The 17,730-nt window shown below is 37.3% G+C and overlaps 1 long non-coding RNA gene across 1 annotated transcript; it reads right to left on the reverse strand.

Annotated features, from left to right (window-relative positions):
* Positions 1–1,191: 1,191 nt before the first annotated feature.
* Positions 1,192–4,221, reverse strand: LOC135117158 (uncharacterized). Its single transcript, XR_010276666.1, has 2 exons — positions 2,988–4,221; positions 1,192–2,293 (listed from the first exon to the last, which is right to left on the reverse strand). It is a non-coding gene; the product is annotated as an uncharacterized LOC135117158 (long non-coding RNA).
* Positions 4,222–17,730: the final 13,509 nt, after the last annotated feature.

The raw sequence follows: 17,730 nt of genomic DNA on the forward strand, positions 1-17,730 counted from the left end.
AGTTTGGAACTTGAGAAAGGACATAGGATAGTTTTTATTACAAAAAAAAAAAACAATTACTCCGAACATATAGCGCTATCTATTGGTCAAACCAAAAATCTGCCGGAAGTCATTATTCCACGCGAACGAAGTCGCGGGCAAAAGCTATAAGAACTATAAATTTAATCGTCTCATTTATAAGTAATAAAACGTACTATAAAGTTTCAATGCGACGACTCGTGCACGGCTTTTGAATCAATGAGCTTTATCACTAACAATTGAATTCGTTGCCTAAATCGGAACCGTGCATAATCGGTCAGATTGGTATTACAAAAGATTACGTTAGGCCCATCCAAATGTATGCATGGAGATGCATCGTAAATGGTGTTCGTCGTCTTTATATTTAATTTGTTACTTTTATGTTCGTGCTTTTATGGGAAAGAAGGAAGTGGGAATGTGTTAGGTGATCATGTTTAGATCTCGCCTGCTTAGCATTAATTCATCGTTTATGGACTGACGACATTTTCTTCTTCGCCTAAGCAATGCTATAGCAATGTTATAACCAAGAACTATTTATATCTACTGCAATTTAGGGCGCAATTTCAATACAAAATAAACGGCAGTCTTCTTAAAACAACTTTGAATTTTCACGTTCAATTTTCGATAACTTTCGATAGTAATTTTCGTTAACGTTGTCAGTGAACTTGAGCCTTGTAAAATGCTAGTAAAACAAAACTGAAATAATAGTCTCATTAAAATATTACATTTCCATGTATTTTTTAAATACTTTGTGTGCGTCAAAGGCGCGTGGCGGGCGACCGCAGCACCGACCTTCTCTCGTTTGGTAGTAACCACAAAATTATTCGCTTGAGCGCCTTGTAATGAGACCTAGGGTGACAATGATGTTGGGGAAAATTTTATATAACATTTTCCTCGAGAGGACAGGTTTTTAATAGTTAAAACGGTCGGTATAGTTGGAACGGTGATCATATCTGGGAAGGTGTTTGCAGTACCTAGACCACAAAATGAATGTATTACTATTATTCTGCTCGATAAATATAGATCTAGTTTTTTTTTTTTAAGATAATGTACAGGTTAAGCTGAGAAATATTCTAAAAAATATATGTCGGAAGGCGCCGAAACATCAGGATGGCACTATCGTCCGACATCAGTTAGGGTAATCGTACAAAGAGATAACTCAAAGAAACTTAAACAAACTCAAAACTCAAACGTTTATTCAAATTGGTCAGAACAAAAGACAACCCCCAAAACGTCCGCCCTTCGCCACTTCCTATGTGTTTTGGCTGGGGAGAAGAAGTGGCGGAACAAACTCCCCAGCAACACATGTCTGTCTGTTAGGTTAGAAGAACCTTTACACTTTAATTTCAAAAGACACTTTACACACTTTACAATATGGATCTACAACGGCACTACAACACTAGGCAATAACACTAGGTACACTAGACGTGACGTAGGGCAGTATCGAGATGTGCGCAGCACGACGACTCGACCAAGACTGAGCTCCGCGGACGCCACGCCGTCCACCACTACTCTGCCAAGCGCGCCAAAATGTTGTTTCACCGGAAACGCCACCAGAGGGCGCGCTTGCGTGACGTTTAGTGTCCGTACTATTGACAGTCTCCGACACGGCCATCCTGCGTAGACCCACGTCCTCGTGGGTTAATCTGCAACAACACAAACACAGCACAGTATGCACAGTACAACCTCGGCCACTCCTGACCACTATGTAGCACACTGAACAAAAGTCACACAGATCCATCTGAACCACAGAACCACATAGGGTTATAATTACGCCACACAGGCTTATTAATATCGCTCACACTTGAATGCCACACAGGCTACCAACTGCCACACAGGCTACCAACTGCCACACAGGCTATCAACTGCCACACAGGCTACCAACTGCCACACAGGCTACCAACTGCCACACAGGCTACCAACTGCCACACAGGCTCCTAGCTGCCACACAGGCTCCTAGCTGCCACACAGGCTCCTAGCTGCCACACAGGCTCCTAGCTGCCACACAGGCTAGTCATTGCCACACAGGCTAGTCATTGCCACACAGGCTAGTCATTGTCAAGTTTGTCTGATCAATCTAAACATTTTCAATGCAATAGAATGCTTTCACCTTGTGCGATGACATGCGATGTCCTGGCCTGCCGCAACTCATACGGCCTCCACGACAAATCCGGGGGAGGATGACGCTCCAAACAGCAACTGCAGCGCACCTCGCGCGCCGCTTGACTAGTGGACCTCGTCCTGTTCTCCAGGCTCGGTTCACCTTAGATGTTATCTGTTAAGTCAGAAATGGAAAGTGCTTAGGCATCAAATATTGACAACATATGGGTCAGCAACAAACCTTCTCGATGGTAAGACCTAAACACATGTTATTGGTTTTAAGAATAGCAATCACCATTTAAATGAAGAAACTAGTTACATTAAATTCTAAGCACGAAATCAAAGAAAGATCGAATTGCTAGTCAGACTGAACTTGTAAATTACAAAATTATTACAGCTACGGTTGTCATTCACATCAACGCCTTCTACTCGATAGGCTTCACAAAACCGTCGTGTCCCTTAGCCGAGCTCTCAGCCCATCCTGGCCTCCTGGGGACCACAACCACAACTATAGTGACATGACACCAACTGTACCACAGATGTATACGGGTCTCTTCCTGGTCACCCCGATGCCGTCACACAGGCCAACGAGTCTCTTCCAGGTCACCCCGATACCCATCTTAGGTACAGCTTAACACAATAAAAACAACAGTACCGCAGACTTTACATAGGTCTCTTCTTGGTCACCCCGATCTCCATCATTGGTACAACTTAGCGCAACGAAATTACAGAGTAGGTGAACGTAACACTTTACCAAAAATCTATCGTCTGATGCACAATTCAATCAAATGACGCAAAAACTGAAATATTCTAACTTTAGGATATTGATGAGATCAGATAACTAATAATTTTCAACTCTGGGATCAAACCTGTGAACCTAGGTTTCTGATTATCTACGATTCCACCAATTAATAAGCGCAGTGGTAGCGCAATCAACGAGACTGAAACTGTCTCTCAAGTTTATAAATGTCGTAAGACAAATAACCTTAAAATAAAGCAAAAATGGATCGGTCTCACCGGGTTTCCACTCATAGCGCATAACGTTGCGCACATCGCTATGGTGCGCAGTTCAGCAAGGCTTTTGCGGACGTGAAGCCAGCCATGGAGATGCACGAGCACCCACACTCCGACCTCACGATGACACGTTAGGCTCCTGGCAGGCAGCCGAGATGCTCCGCAGTAATTTTGTCGCCATATTGCACAATAATCACCGTCATTGTTGAAACATGAAAATGAGAAGATAAATCGGTTAATTTTCTAGCGTACCTTCAATAACTAGTTTGACATGTCACAATGGAAATCGATACCATTACCATAACCGTGGTTACTATAACCTCCATATCAAAATTCTGATGTTCCCTTATTTTCTTCTCCCAGTAGGTAGGTATTCAGCCTGTGCCTATCGTGCACTCAGAAATTCAGAAAATTTGTCTTCACGTGGCGAATTCTCCCGAAACTAATCCACCATCGGCCGCCACACATCACTCCGAACGAGCACATCACTTTTTCACTTTTTGAACAATGGCATGGCAATCCTTAACACACGTGGGCATTCGGATTGCATCCCACTTCTGATGTCGGAAGGCGCCGAAACATCAGGATGGCACTATCGTCCGACATCAGTTAGGGTAATCGTACAAAGAGATAACTCAAAGAAACTTAAACAAACTCAAAACTCAAACGTTTATTCAAATTGGTCAGAACAAAAGACAACCCCCAAAACGTCCGCCCTTCGCCACTTCCTATGTGTTTTGGCTGGGGAGAAGAAGTGGCGGAACAAACTCCCCAGCAACACATGTCTGTCTGTTAGGTTAGAAGAACCTTTACACTTTAATTTCAAAAGACACTTTACACACTTTACAATATGGATCTACAACGGCACTACAACACTAGGCAATAACACTAGGTACACTAGACGTGACGTAGGGCAGTATCGAGATGTGCGCAGCACGACGACTCGACCAAGACTGAGCTCCGCGGACGCCACGCCGACCACCACTACTCTGCCAAGCGCGCCAAAATGTTGTTTCACCGGAAACGCCACCAGAGGGCGCGCTTGCGTGACGTTTAGTGTCCGTACTATTGACAGTCTCCGACATATATATATACCTATAATTTGATGCTTTTAAAAAAACTTTTTATTTATCTAATATACTAAAGATAATGAATAGTCACTCATTAATCCGCAAAAAACAGAAACGTGGTCTCCCCAGTGACTGCTCAGTGAGACCGTGTAGATCAAAAACATATACCGCAAATGAGTTTCGGAATCAACTGAGAAGGGTGAAGCTTTCTTTATACAGTGATTATCGCAAATTGCGACTAACGGATGCCCGCAGCCTTGTTTTTGCGAGTTTATCATTAAAATTGTGAATGTTGTTACCGAGTCACCGTGAAATGTATGTTGATGTTTTATTACCTCAGTTCAATTATGTTTAAATTAGGGTTTTGTAATTGCGTTTATTCAAAGTAATACAACAAAGTTGAAATATAATTTCTTCATTGGAAGTCAGTTTGTTATAAATCCAACGCCAGAGTAAATCAAAGGGGAACTTAACAAAATATCACTAAATAATTTTAATAAATATGGAACATCGGCGCACCCAAACTGTCACCCGATTCGAGTCGCCATCGAGTCATGTTAAATCTATCGTATATGAAACTCGATAGTTTACCGTCTCGAATGACCGACTTATGGGAGCCGACGGCGTAAACGGTAGCAATAGGGATCGAGTAACTGAGGCGCCCCCCGTTGAGCACCCGATTTGTTTTCTCGATATTAAAATTACATTTTCCGAGATTTCGATGGTGTGAAATGTTTTTATGATATAAATATTTTCGGTAGCAGCGGGGGACCTCTATTTTAGGTGTGTCGTATAAGTGTGAGGATAGAGTTGCAAACTGTCGTGTTGATAAAGTTAATCAAGCCATACATTTTTAACACCACGCCTGTTCGATTCGATTTTTATCGAGATCATTTTTTGGCAAAATAAATTAAATGTAAAAATGCATTGGCACATCGTTATTAAATAGGCTGATGAAGGTGTAAATAAGTAACCTTGAATTCATAAATAATCACGAACGAAGATAATTCCTGTAGTTAAGTTGTTCCTGCATAATTTCCTTAGCCAGCTTAGAGACCACACTATCACTTGTTTTTATCATCCGCCTACTAACCACGGTGTTTACTAAAATCAACAAGAACCTGTCTAAAGCCGCATGTAAATCACTGGCCTGCCGTTATGTTCGCAATCAACAGTTTAAAATAGAGGGCCCGACCGCAGGCTCTATTTACCCCAGCTTCCTCGAGTTAATGACGTCATAAAAAATAAAACTCTTCGCTTAGATCCCCGTCAGCCAGAAAAACTGGTCCATTTTTCTCCTTGCGATGCAGTGACGCGGCAAATTACAATTGTCTGCTTATTTTAACAGAAAAAAATGAAATATGATTGCTAGATTTTCTCTAAACACGGAAGCCAATGGGAGCTTATGAAATGTTAAAATATTTCAATTTTAGTATGTCTGCACCTTTTTCTGGAGTGTAAATGTTTTAATGGTTGGCTTCGACAGAAAGTATGTTATATTCTTAGGTAATCCCGTTTACACTTTGATCTTCTACACGTGCATTTTAAAGTAATGTAAATAAATGTAAATATTTTTCTTATACATATTTGCTACAGAACAAATGCAATGTAATCTTCATATTTGTTTATATTTATGCTGTAGCAAAATTACAACTCAATACTATTGAGTCGATAGCCACAAAATTATTTTGTTTCTTAAAATATTAATACGGAATTTTCCATGACATATCTGAACAATAAATAATAAACTACAATAGCTTGTTCATAGGTGGTCTCAGTCTTTGATCTCTATTTATGAATCGAATAATTTATCATTAAGTGGAAAGTCGATTCAAGAATCGAAAACCAAAGCAAAATCGAAGTAGTATAAAGTATATAAAATAAGAGTATTTCATTTCTTAACTGGAGGCAGACGCTTATCACAATTTATGGCATATTAGACAGAATAAGGGAAAACAGAAATCGGATTTATTAAGATTTTAAAAATAATTTCTGTAATATATTAAATTAAAATGGGCGTAATACGATTTTTATTGCCTTCTATGTATATGGGAATAGTGAATTAGATTCTGATAAGCTGATGTTGTCTGATATATTGATCGGTAAGAATATACGTAATATTTAATTTAAGATTGAAATAACAATGAAAACAGTATTTGGCTATATATTCGGTAGCAATATTTTATTCGCCAAGTAAATACGGAGGCGTACTCAAGTCGGTTTGGATCTTTCGATTTGCTAGATCAGTTTCATAAATAAAGGCTTGGCTTCTTACTTTCTGTTAAGAAATATACTCTCTCTTATTCTACATCTGAATAACCTCTTTAAAAGTGAGGGTTTATACTGATGACTGTAATTATGATTGACGCATATTTAATGTGGTTCCTTTCCGATTAAAGCAGTCATTCCAATAAGTTCAATGAGTCGTATTGGTATTTCCCCTGGAACAATTAAATGTCATTGATTCTTTGTCTCTTTGTGTTATACAAATGGATCACTGTTATTCCTATGTTATTCATTATTTTATAAATTAACTTAAAACTTACTTTTTAAAGTTTGATCTAATTTTTCTATCGGTAGGTTCTTGTAAGAATTCTTTCAATATGCTTAGCAACGAAAGTTGCTCTACTTTAATATTAAAAATGGACCATAATTTCCAATATAATATAAGTGTAACGAATTGGACGTTGATGTTCACTCAATGGCAGCAGACAACGTTCATTGTTTCGGACATGTGACAAAGTTCACTTAATGGAAGTGATTTTTGGGGGCAAATGTATGAAAGGGGTCCTTCATATCTTCCGGATGTTGCATTTGTTAACTTTTGGGTGTTTGTGTGTGTGTGTGTGTGTGATGCAGCCGGCGTCTTTGAGGGGTATTTGATAAATAAGTTTTATATTAAGGGTATTTTTTATTGATTTCCTCTCATAAATGGTCTATTAGAGTAATAATTGTTACAAAGCAGCTAGCAGGTACCAACACTTAATCTAAGTAGAATTTAAGTAGGCCATCTTTTCTAACCAGACCTGAATTCTAATTCTGATTAGACTATCTTGTTAGATTGGGATGCTTCTCAAATTGTAAAAAAATATTTGAGCTTTCGCAACTCAATATTGAAAAACAAAAGATTGTGACAGTTCCACCCAGAAGACTACTTCGTGAGATACAGATTTTACTAGTACCTTTGAACTATGGGATCAAAACAGATCCACCAATATAGGCGCATACACAATCACTCTCCCTCGCTTAGACAATTTGTTCCGGCCAAGCATGACGAACCAACGCCGTGCGCTGTCAAGTCCCGGCCACGCGTACTACGAACTCCACTACAAATTAGCACAAATACCAACTTAAAAACACCACCAATTTGCTGAAAAATAAGCTTTAAGTCTAATAGGCTAAGGGTCATAGGAAGTGCAGGAACGTTTGCCTCATTTTGAAGATTTTTGTCATAAATAAGCTCACATACCGAATCTAGGCACGTGTGTAAAGATTTATGACAGAATAATGGATTGGGCAATGTAAATATGGGAGTGTGAATTTACTTGCCTGTATTTTTGAGACAATTAGTGTGAAATTAGATTGTTTTGTAATATGAGACAGATGTGATTGTGTCTCACAAGATTATGCAAGAAAGTTATTTGGAGGTAAGTAAGCAAATTATGAAAATAACGCTGTAAATTACATTGTTGTTATAAAAGTTGTGGTATAATTTTTGCCTTATTGTCATGATTACTTATGATATAATTCAGCCTGAGGCGTCAGTGTTGTATTTGCACATCACATATAGATTAGAGATTTATATTAACGAACTAAGAGCAAAACGAATTAGACTTAAAGAAAAGTTTAGGATTTTATATTCGAGAGGAACTACCAGAAATAGCTTATAGTCGGTATCATGGTGTAGTAAATAATAAATTAGATAATTACTTAGACCCAACCAAGAATGTTTCTTTCCAACCACTCCACCTCAAAACAAATATCACTAAGCATCCATATCATACTCTGATACATTACGTCGTTACGTTTATTTATGTGAAAGCCAATGACAATATCAAATTAAGTAATCTTCAAAGAACGACAGGGTCCAATTAAAGCTTCGCCTTTTGATTTCGGTGTTTATTTATTTTTCGCAGCTCGACCTCTGATGTCCGGAACAGGGGTCCGACCCACAAGACGAACGCACCATCCGTGGAGCAATTCGATTAGGGTGCAACACTGGGGAGAGAGCTGACGGTGCAAGTAACCTAGACCACGATAAACTCACACCCACACAACACACTATCAGCTCTTATTCTTAAAGACAATAACGTTCAATTTGCAGTAGCATGACGGCAAATTAAGTTGGCAGTAGATATGTCATTTCATTTCATACACAACACTCACAAAATAGATCGGTGACGAAGCCCTCCACGTGCCATTTGAGAAAAATGAAATTGCTGTTAGGGCGACATTTCGTCATATACTTCGTTATGGTGCCTAGAAGGGTCTTTATACAAAACATCATATGAAATAATCCATCATAGTGTAACCAGAGAAACAGTCCCAAAGCACTGATTCAAACTATGGTTTGTTAGACCTCATTATTTTTTGTTGACAGCCTGTTTGATGTAGTGGCTGCAGATTACGTATTATTGCTAACTACACTCAGCGGCACGGAATCTGGCCCAAGCACATTTGGGCCTTATAACCATTATTTAAATGAAAAATCTGATTTTTATTTTAAAATTGTTTAATTTACTCATTTTCCAAAAGAAAACGACTAACAAACAACAGAATTGTGAGGATTATCATTAAGTTTCATTGAGTTACAAAACAAAGTCCTTTACCGCAATAATCACCATAAACTTTTAAATTCAACATTTTTAACAAAACAGAAAGTTATCGAATTTTAATAATGGGCGTTTCTTCCTCTTGATCTGATGACTGCCTGCATACGATATGGCATGCTCTGGATGATGTTTTTTATCTCCACCTGAGAGATCTCCTCACAGGCAGCTACCTGCGCCGTTTTCAGTTCACTGAGAGTTCGTGGTGGTTACGACTTGCTCGGACCTGTTTTTTAAGCATGTTCCAGACATGTCCTACAGGATTCAAGGCTGGGTTTCTTGCAGGCCAGTCCAATTTTTGAATACCGACCTCGAACAAGTAATCGATTACGCAAAGAGCTGTGTGAGGTCGAGCATTGTCCTGTATTAAACGAAATTCTTCCCTTCCTATGAATCCCTGACAGGGTAAAACATGATTTTGAAGGACCTCTTCAATATACCGCACTGTTGTCAGACGACTTTCGACAACCAATAAATCAGTACGGGCTTCTGAACTTATGCCTCGCCAAACCAAGATGGACCCACCATGAAAACCGACTGTTTGCTTGGTAGTTGGAAGAAACCATTCTCCGCGCATTCTCCATTCACATTTACGGCCCTCTGGAGCTCTTAAGACGACTCTGCATTCATCGGTCCATAAAATTTTACTCCATTGGTCATGCGTCCAATTTGCATGTTCTCTTACAAACCTAAGTCTGGCTATGCGATGGTGCGAGAGAAGTTCCGGGCCTCGAGTTGGTCTTCGAGGACGCAGATCCCGTTCCTCCATCCTTCTTCTTATTGTGTGCTTACGGACGTTGACTTCTCTTGCTGTTTGCAAAGGCTGGCGTATCTCTAACGCAGTGAGAAACCGATTTTTCATTATTGCACGTACGATAAATCGGTCGTCGTGCGCCGACGAACACCTTACACTGCCACTTTCTGGTCTTTTTGTGTAAAGGCCAGTCTGGTCATACATTTTCTATGCATATTTTTTACATGTACGTGATGCACTTAAAGTTTCAACCATCTTCCGCTGCGTACGCCCTTGACGTGTTAGCAACACTACTTGAGCCACTTGAGCTGCAGTAAGGGTAATTTTCAGATCAAATTGTGAATAAAAGAGAAACAAAAAACGATCATAATCATTAGTTTTTTTGGAACATGCTTTGTACTTCGGAAATTTCTAACTGAATTTAAACTTAACTTTCTGCTTTGTGTTCCAACAATGGAATCTGTTTCTAGTGTTATAAAAGTTAAACAGATACACATTTTTCTGTATTTTAATTAACAATTACGAAATTACGGACAATATGTCATATGAAATTAGAATTTACAACGGCTATCTGGGCTGATATCTACTTGTGTTTGTTTGGGCCAAATTCCGTGCCGCTGAGTGTATAAAGTCTTTAATTTGAAGACCTGTTCCAGCAAACTGTTATAGCGGTTTCTGCAAATAAATCTTATCGGAGCTTTAAAATGGTGGTAACTATGGTGATATACTTCTAAATAAAGAGATACAATTAATGTAACACACTAATTCAGTACATAACAGTGCGGAAGAAAAGAGCGGCTACTTCATTGAAATTAACGTTCCAACTCAAAATAGCTGAGTGACTAATATCGTGAGAACTACTATTGTACTAAAAATGGAACGGTGTCGCTCTGTATTAGTACCAAATGTTTTGATGGCGCCAAATGAACTATAATGTACTTACACTGTGTGTGTAAGACGTGTTTCACTTATCAAAATGACTCCTATTGATAAAAGACTAATTTTATTTGTAGACCCTCCCTCAAAACTTTTAGCACTGATGTATGCCATCGAGGTTTAAGTTTTTAGTCCCATAAAAGTTTTTAAAATCCACAGAATGCATTTAAGATGATCCCACCCAAAACAAAAATGTGAAAGACTGCCAAGTTCGATAATATGGAAATGCTTCGCCTATAAAAGAAGTGAGATCTGAATAAGTACGAAGTTCCATACACATATGTACCTCAGTTAAAAATAGTTACTTTTTAATGATGTTACTTGGCAAGTTTTCACACACCTTGTTATAAACCTACTAAGCGCAATGAATCAATTTAACATTATTAAAAAGTAACTATTTTTAACTGAGGTACATATGTGTATGGAACTTCGTACTTATTCAGATCTCACTTCTTTTATAGGCGAAGCATTTCCATATTATCGAACTTGGCAGTCTTTCACATTTTTGTTTTGGGTGGGATTTCATTTATTTTTGTAAGGTTGTTTATTTTATTTTTTTCTTATGATGAAGTTAGTTAAAGAAATGTCTCATTTATACTATCTTTCAGATTTTTTAATATGCACTATGTTTCTTACAAAGAAATGAACTAGATTAACTAAATGGACTAGATTTACCAACTGACTGACATGACATGTTATCATATATTATGTTTGTGGATCAAAGTTACACATTCGTTATTTTCGAAAGTGATTCACACTTGGCCGTTTTCAGATTTTTACTTTACTTTGACTAAATACAAACCTTTGTAACAAATTTCAGATCGGTACGACCATTCGAAGATATATTATATAATTATAGATCAATTTAGTTCGTTTTAGTTCCTTAGGGGTATAAATTTACACCGGGTATAAAACACCTTCATTATTTTGAAACCGACTCACACTTGGCCATTTTCAGATTTTTCCCTTTACCTTGACATAAAGACCTACCTCCATGCCAAATTTCAAGTCAATACGACCAGTGGAAGTGGTCTAGGTTTTTGATGAGTGAGTCAGTCAGTCAGTCAGTCAGTCAGTCAGTGAGTGTATAGTAAAAATAGCGATTTTCTGACGACAATATCTCAAGACCTACAATAGGTATATTAATGAAATTTTGTATTTTAGATAAGTGAGGGGGTCTCAACAGATACTAGAAACTTGATATGCGTAAATAAAATAGATTTTGAGTTACAGGGGGGTCGAATTTGGCCCGAAATGGTTCGTGTAATATAACCCACGGCCGGTGTGTCGCTTTTTTTGCTCGAACTTGGCGGACACACTGCCGTGTGTCTAGATACTGTTTAATCAGAAAAATATACATATCAAGTAAAATATAGAAACTGAGCTGTCCTCGTAAATATGAATAAATAAATACGAACAACTATAATTAGAGACTAGCTAGTATCTTATACCCCCAAAACAAACTACATATTCAAAAGACGCCCTATATGCAATCTAGTTTCATTCAACGGTACACAAAAGAAGTAAGCAACAAAGTAGTGTAATCGACTGCTGATGAATGCGATTCCTCGCGAAAAGAGGCTAATGGAGCCAATTTGCGGTTATAATGGCCGGCCACGTGGGTGCAGTTGCTCTTGATTTTGACAACTGGATCGTGAGATGGCGCCACCGATAGACCGTTGTACGTCACGACGTAATATGTGGTAAACGTGGAGCCGTGTGATTTTACAGGTTGATAGAAAATATGTGCTTTGAATGGAACTGTAGCAAGTAGAACAGGAAGAACTACAGAAAATGACTAATAGTGATTCATGATTGTTTGAAGATTTTGTAGCCTTTCTCTTAGTGGTTAAGGCGGAGCTAGATCTAGTCAGGTGAAAACGAAACTATCATTAGGAATCATTACGACTGCGAATATTATATGTTGTCATGAATCATTGTCACACATAATTCATGCTTTATATATTGTTATATTTACTTCACAAACGATAAATAAATAGATAGAAGAAAAAGATAATGGTGAACATTTTTGTAGAGTACTGATCAAAATGTAAGACATCTGTTTTATTTAGTAATGGGAACAAGGTAAAGCAAACAACACTAGAAATAATGTTCACATAAGATTGAAATCTACCTCTATACAATTCAAAAATATCAACCTACCATTATAATCAGCATCAAAAGAGTTCATGAAAGCACATCCCGCAGTCACAAACAAGAGATTAAACATTTTATCAGTAAGTTCATCTCTTCCAACTAAAAAAATGATTTCGTTTGCCACGGATTGAATCGGAATTAAATGAACGGTGCCCCCAGGAAAACAGGAGGGTAGAAAAATAAAGATGGGTGCCCCTTATCTAGATGTAGAAACGGAGAATTGTGGATTGTAATGAAGGGAAGGGTGGACGTGAAAAGGATACGGTGGAGCTCACTTCAAAATAATTGAAGTTAAATTTGTTCATTTAAATTAGGTATGGCTTAATGATACGGTAGAGGGGAAATGTATATGCGTAGTAACAGATTGATATGATAACATCTTAGATATGAATGCGAATATAATGCAGGTTTGTATAACTGAATTTATATTAATGAGCTTGCTTTTAAAACAAGGGGCAACTGGGGTTACAATATTAAAATGTTGCAGTAACTGTAATATTAAATATCTACAAAAATAATTCATTTAATTAATTTATTCAACTATTTGGACTCCACTCGAATGTAGGTACTCCAATCATACTTTGCTAGTCAAACACAAGTAGTGATTCAACATTTGCGGTTAATAAACCACGTAGCAACATTTCAAAAATTGATTGATCATTTGACCGCAACTAGCGAACGAGATTAAATTAATAGCCTGCAAACTATAGGAGAATTGGTACAATTTGGCAATTTAGGTTTTCCATTCGGGGACAATTTAAAATGCCTGCATCCGATGCAATTTGACTGCCATAATTGTCCGCAGAGCGTGTTAACCCGTACTTTGTCCATTACCATGTGTTTCAATTGTATGGGACACGTTCGTCCCAAATTAATAGGGGCCTGGATTAGGGTTTAGAGATGGGTTAAGCACGGCTCTAATCACCTCTTCAGTTTAGATTGACCAATTAATTCCTGCTTCAAGTGGTTGAGATTTCAAGTTTTTGCAATTTGCATGTGTCGTGTTAATGAGTTTGCGAAAACTTTAAATTAATGTATGCACTGCTTTTTATCGAAAAAGGATCTAAATTGCATTATGCCTAAGTCGTTTTAATGTATGTAACACTTACATTAGTGGTAGTGGCAAAATATTTTGATTAACTCATTAAAAGTCCTGGCGTCAATGACCGTTTCAAAAAAGGACTTGTTAATATGAGCCATTGTTACGCCAACTCTTAATTCAATACTTTGTATGTGCATAATTTTAATACTAACACAAACACCCGTCGTTATGTGTAAATTCCACGTTATAGGGTTATATTGATATAATACAGTAACTGCCAGGGAATTATCCCCAATCTAATGGGTATGTGTGTCGCTTTCGCTGTGGCGTGTATGATCGCCTCAAATAATAGACTATTGTCTATAACAGTGCACGAATTAGGTCTCTAGCTGGTGGTTTATGAGCATACATTGATGTATGGAGGACTAGACGGAATAGCTGCAGGCAATCATATGTTCGCCAAGTACTTTAGAAAAATATTAGAAACATTGTAAATACAAATTTTAATCATATGAAGCTTTATTGGCTCCCAATTTAGGATTACTCAATTTTCAACTACAATTAAATAGAGCCTTGACGAAACAGGTCTAAAAACAGACTAAGAACAGACTATTGGTTGGTTTCACGCTGTGTTTCGATAGCAAATAATAACAGACCCTGTTACATAAAATCCAACTTTGTATTACAAAATAAGTGGAGCCATAATATCTTATCTGCTTAAGTACATTTTCTTTCGCAACGTTCAAATTGTCAGGCTTCATTTCTGTTTTCTGAATACCCTGCCAACAATTCTTGCATCTCCCGCAGAGTTTCTGCACTAAGACTTCTCTAAGACAGTTCCGACTACACCCCGGGTCGACGCGTAAACACAACTACGTCACTTAGCTCTAAGAATCCAACTAAAACTTCGCAATACTTAGGAACACTAGCTGCTAAAACAAAAACTTTCTCATTGTTTCTTTGATGACACCAGAGATTGTCATAACCATTATTTATATTCCCACGAATGACAACTTAAGTGCACCCTGAACGTTATTATAGTAGAAAGTTTAACAAAGTCACGTCTGTCTTAGTTTGCATCTCAGGCTTTCCCACTATCTGGCTTCGTACATCTGTCGCAGTTACCTGATACGGGCTTGTGCAAAACAAGTCATTAGGTCACCAGAATGCACAACAATAGATTCGTCTCGCCACAATATTGGCGATACACCGCAATCGATTGTTATACTTTACCTTTGTTGGGAGATTTCGCACACGTGTAGGTGTGTCACTCACAAAAAAACGACCCGAAAGATTGCGCTTTTCAATTGCATCATACGAATACCATTCATAATTCCAGAGGTTTCAATATTCGCGTGAAATCGACATAGGTGAAAGTGTTTATTTCACTGTCTATTCAAACCTATTCACTACTTAAAATATTCTCATGTCAATCATTACCGTGGGAAGTGCCGAAGTTGGTCTATTAGCAAGTTAATTCAACTTCTCACATAAACCTAATTGGGTTAAAAGTAAAGTCCTTGCTTGTGGGTCCCACGCAATGTGGTGAGCAGGTGACAATGCTTGGATTTTTATTCATCGACCATATGATATGCAGAGTGACAAAAACTAACATTCACCTGTTTCAAGCGCCGATACTCGACACTACTACAGATGTGTGAACAAGTATGTTTGGACAGGTTGCTTAATTGCTTACGAGGTATTATTTAACAAACAAGTATGTTGTATAAGTAAAGACAGCATCTTGTTGGTAAACAAAATCTAAATGTAATACTTCTTCTACTTAAATATCAGCGAAGAAAGAGGATGAAAAATAAAACAATATTACTTTTGAATCTTTTTTTTGTTCGGAATACCTTTATGTTCAGGTAGCTTGAAAAATATGCTATTTAAGACAGTATGGACGATAATGTCCTCTGAATTTTACACACATTATCCCTTCTAAACCTAAATGTAGTACCGATGTACGAGAATTTTGCGCTTTATTTGCTCTGCTAACTCGGCAATTAACCGGGAATGAACTCAATGTGTTTGCGTGAACGTAAATTTTCCGTGTAAAGGTGGGTTAAATCTAACCCCTCTCTAAATTTATGCGCAACGAAGATTTTTTTTAATATGTTACAAACAAAATGACCCGAAGCGACAATCCCTTAATGGTTTTGCTCATACATACATTTGTAGGCCGTGACCGAGCTAAAACAAACTGCGGCCCTGTAATAATTAATGATCATCCACATCTATTTTACGGTCGGTTACTAAAAAAGCGTTATTAACAAATCAGAAAAAAATGTTCGCCGTCCAACGCAGCTGCTCGAAAATTTTATTTGTTCTTTTTATTAAATAATTTTGATAAACTCATCTGTCATTTAGGTAAAAGTGTCTTACTTGAAATTTCGAAACTAAATTACTAAAAGTTTAATACGTTGACTATAAAAAGCAGCAGTTACAGATTAATCGAGCTTCATTCGAATTATTCAATTAAAATTCCTAATGCTTAACAGACAACACTTATTTCAAATTGTTTAACTGGAACCCTTTCTATAAAGTCATTGTAGGAGGCGTGACGGGCTCCAATGATTTAAACAAAGCTCTTAGTTGCGATGACACAGCATTCTTCGTGATAAATTTACTACGGCGGTCTATTTACTTAGGGCAAACATTTTATTTTCGAAACAATAAATTGAAAAGATTTTTTTCTTAAGATGATATTTATTTTATAATGACGATACAATTTTGAGGATAAAATTAAGCACTTTTAAGCGGAGTAATCAAATCGAGTTTATTAAGTATAATTAAGTGTTATCCTTTAAAACCCATACTCCATTGTAAGTCCAAATATAAATTTTGATTTCAAGTTTTAAAATTATAAAAAGCGACGAATTTAGAATAACTTGATCATTACGGATTTATATGACCTATGTTATAACAACCAAATAATGAAACCCACGTCTCACTTACCGAGCTAAATCTGCAAAAATCCGACACTCGTTCACGCTAACTACGTACTCACAAAGGGCTTACCTTTCATAAACCTTTACTTTCCCAGGACAAAATCACAACAGAACATTTGACCTTTTCGTGAAGTCATGTTAAATTGAATGATGGATGCGTACCTACGCAATAAAGAGGAGCGAACCCTCCTGAAATATGATATCTGGACACGTAATGATGGAGGGATAAAGGGAGTCTGTATTGATGCTAAAATAAATTTTGAGAGTACTTTGGTAAAGAGTAATTATAATTTGTGTTACGTAATTTCTAGAATGTAAAAAGATATTGTAATTGGAACATTTTAATTACTCTACATTATATAATTTATTTATGTTAACTGTCTGTAGATAGATTTCGTTATATCACACATACTACTGTAAGAAAAATAAACAATAAAACACATACTACACCATTTACCTTTTGAACTTACAACCCTAAATAATTAGTCGTTTTCAATCATCACCCATAAAATCAAGTTTAACTTATAAACGACACACTCAATACACCAAAAAACTAAATAACTTAAGCACCCATGTTTCTAACCGCGCAATTAAGATACTTACCAAAGAGGATGTGCTCTTAAACTGCGCAAGTCTTTTTAATTCATCTGTTTGATCTCGTCTGTTACTGATATCAAAGCAACCCCAAGGGCTATACCGAGCTAATCTTGTAAAACCTGTGTATTTTTAAGATGCAATTTACAACCCCTGTTTTGGAGTCCTTTAAAATGTAAATTTTTAAGTATACTCTCTTTATCTTTGTGCTTTTTATTTTCGCTTTCATGAACATCTTCGTTATTCTTATTTAGCTGAGGATCTG

Source organism: Helicoverpa armigera, chromosome 7, assembly GCF_030705265.1.
Source record: "Helicoverpa armigera isolate CAAS_96S chromosome 7, ASM3070526v1, whole genome shotgun sequence".
Taxonomy (NCBI): Eukaryota; Metazoa; Arthropoda; class Insecta; order Lepidoptera; family Noctuidae; genus Helicoverpa; species Helicoverpa armigera.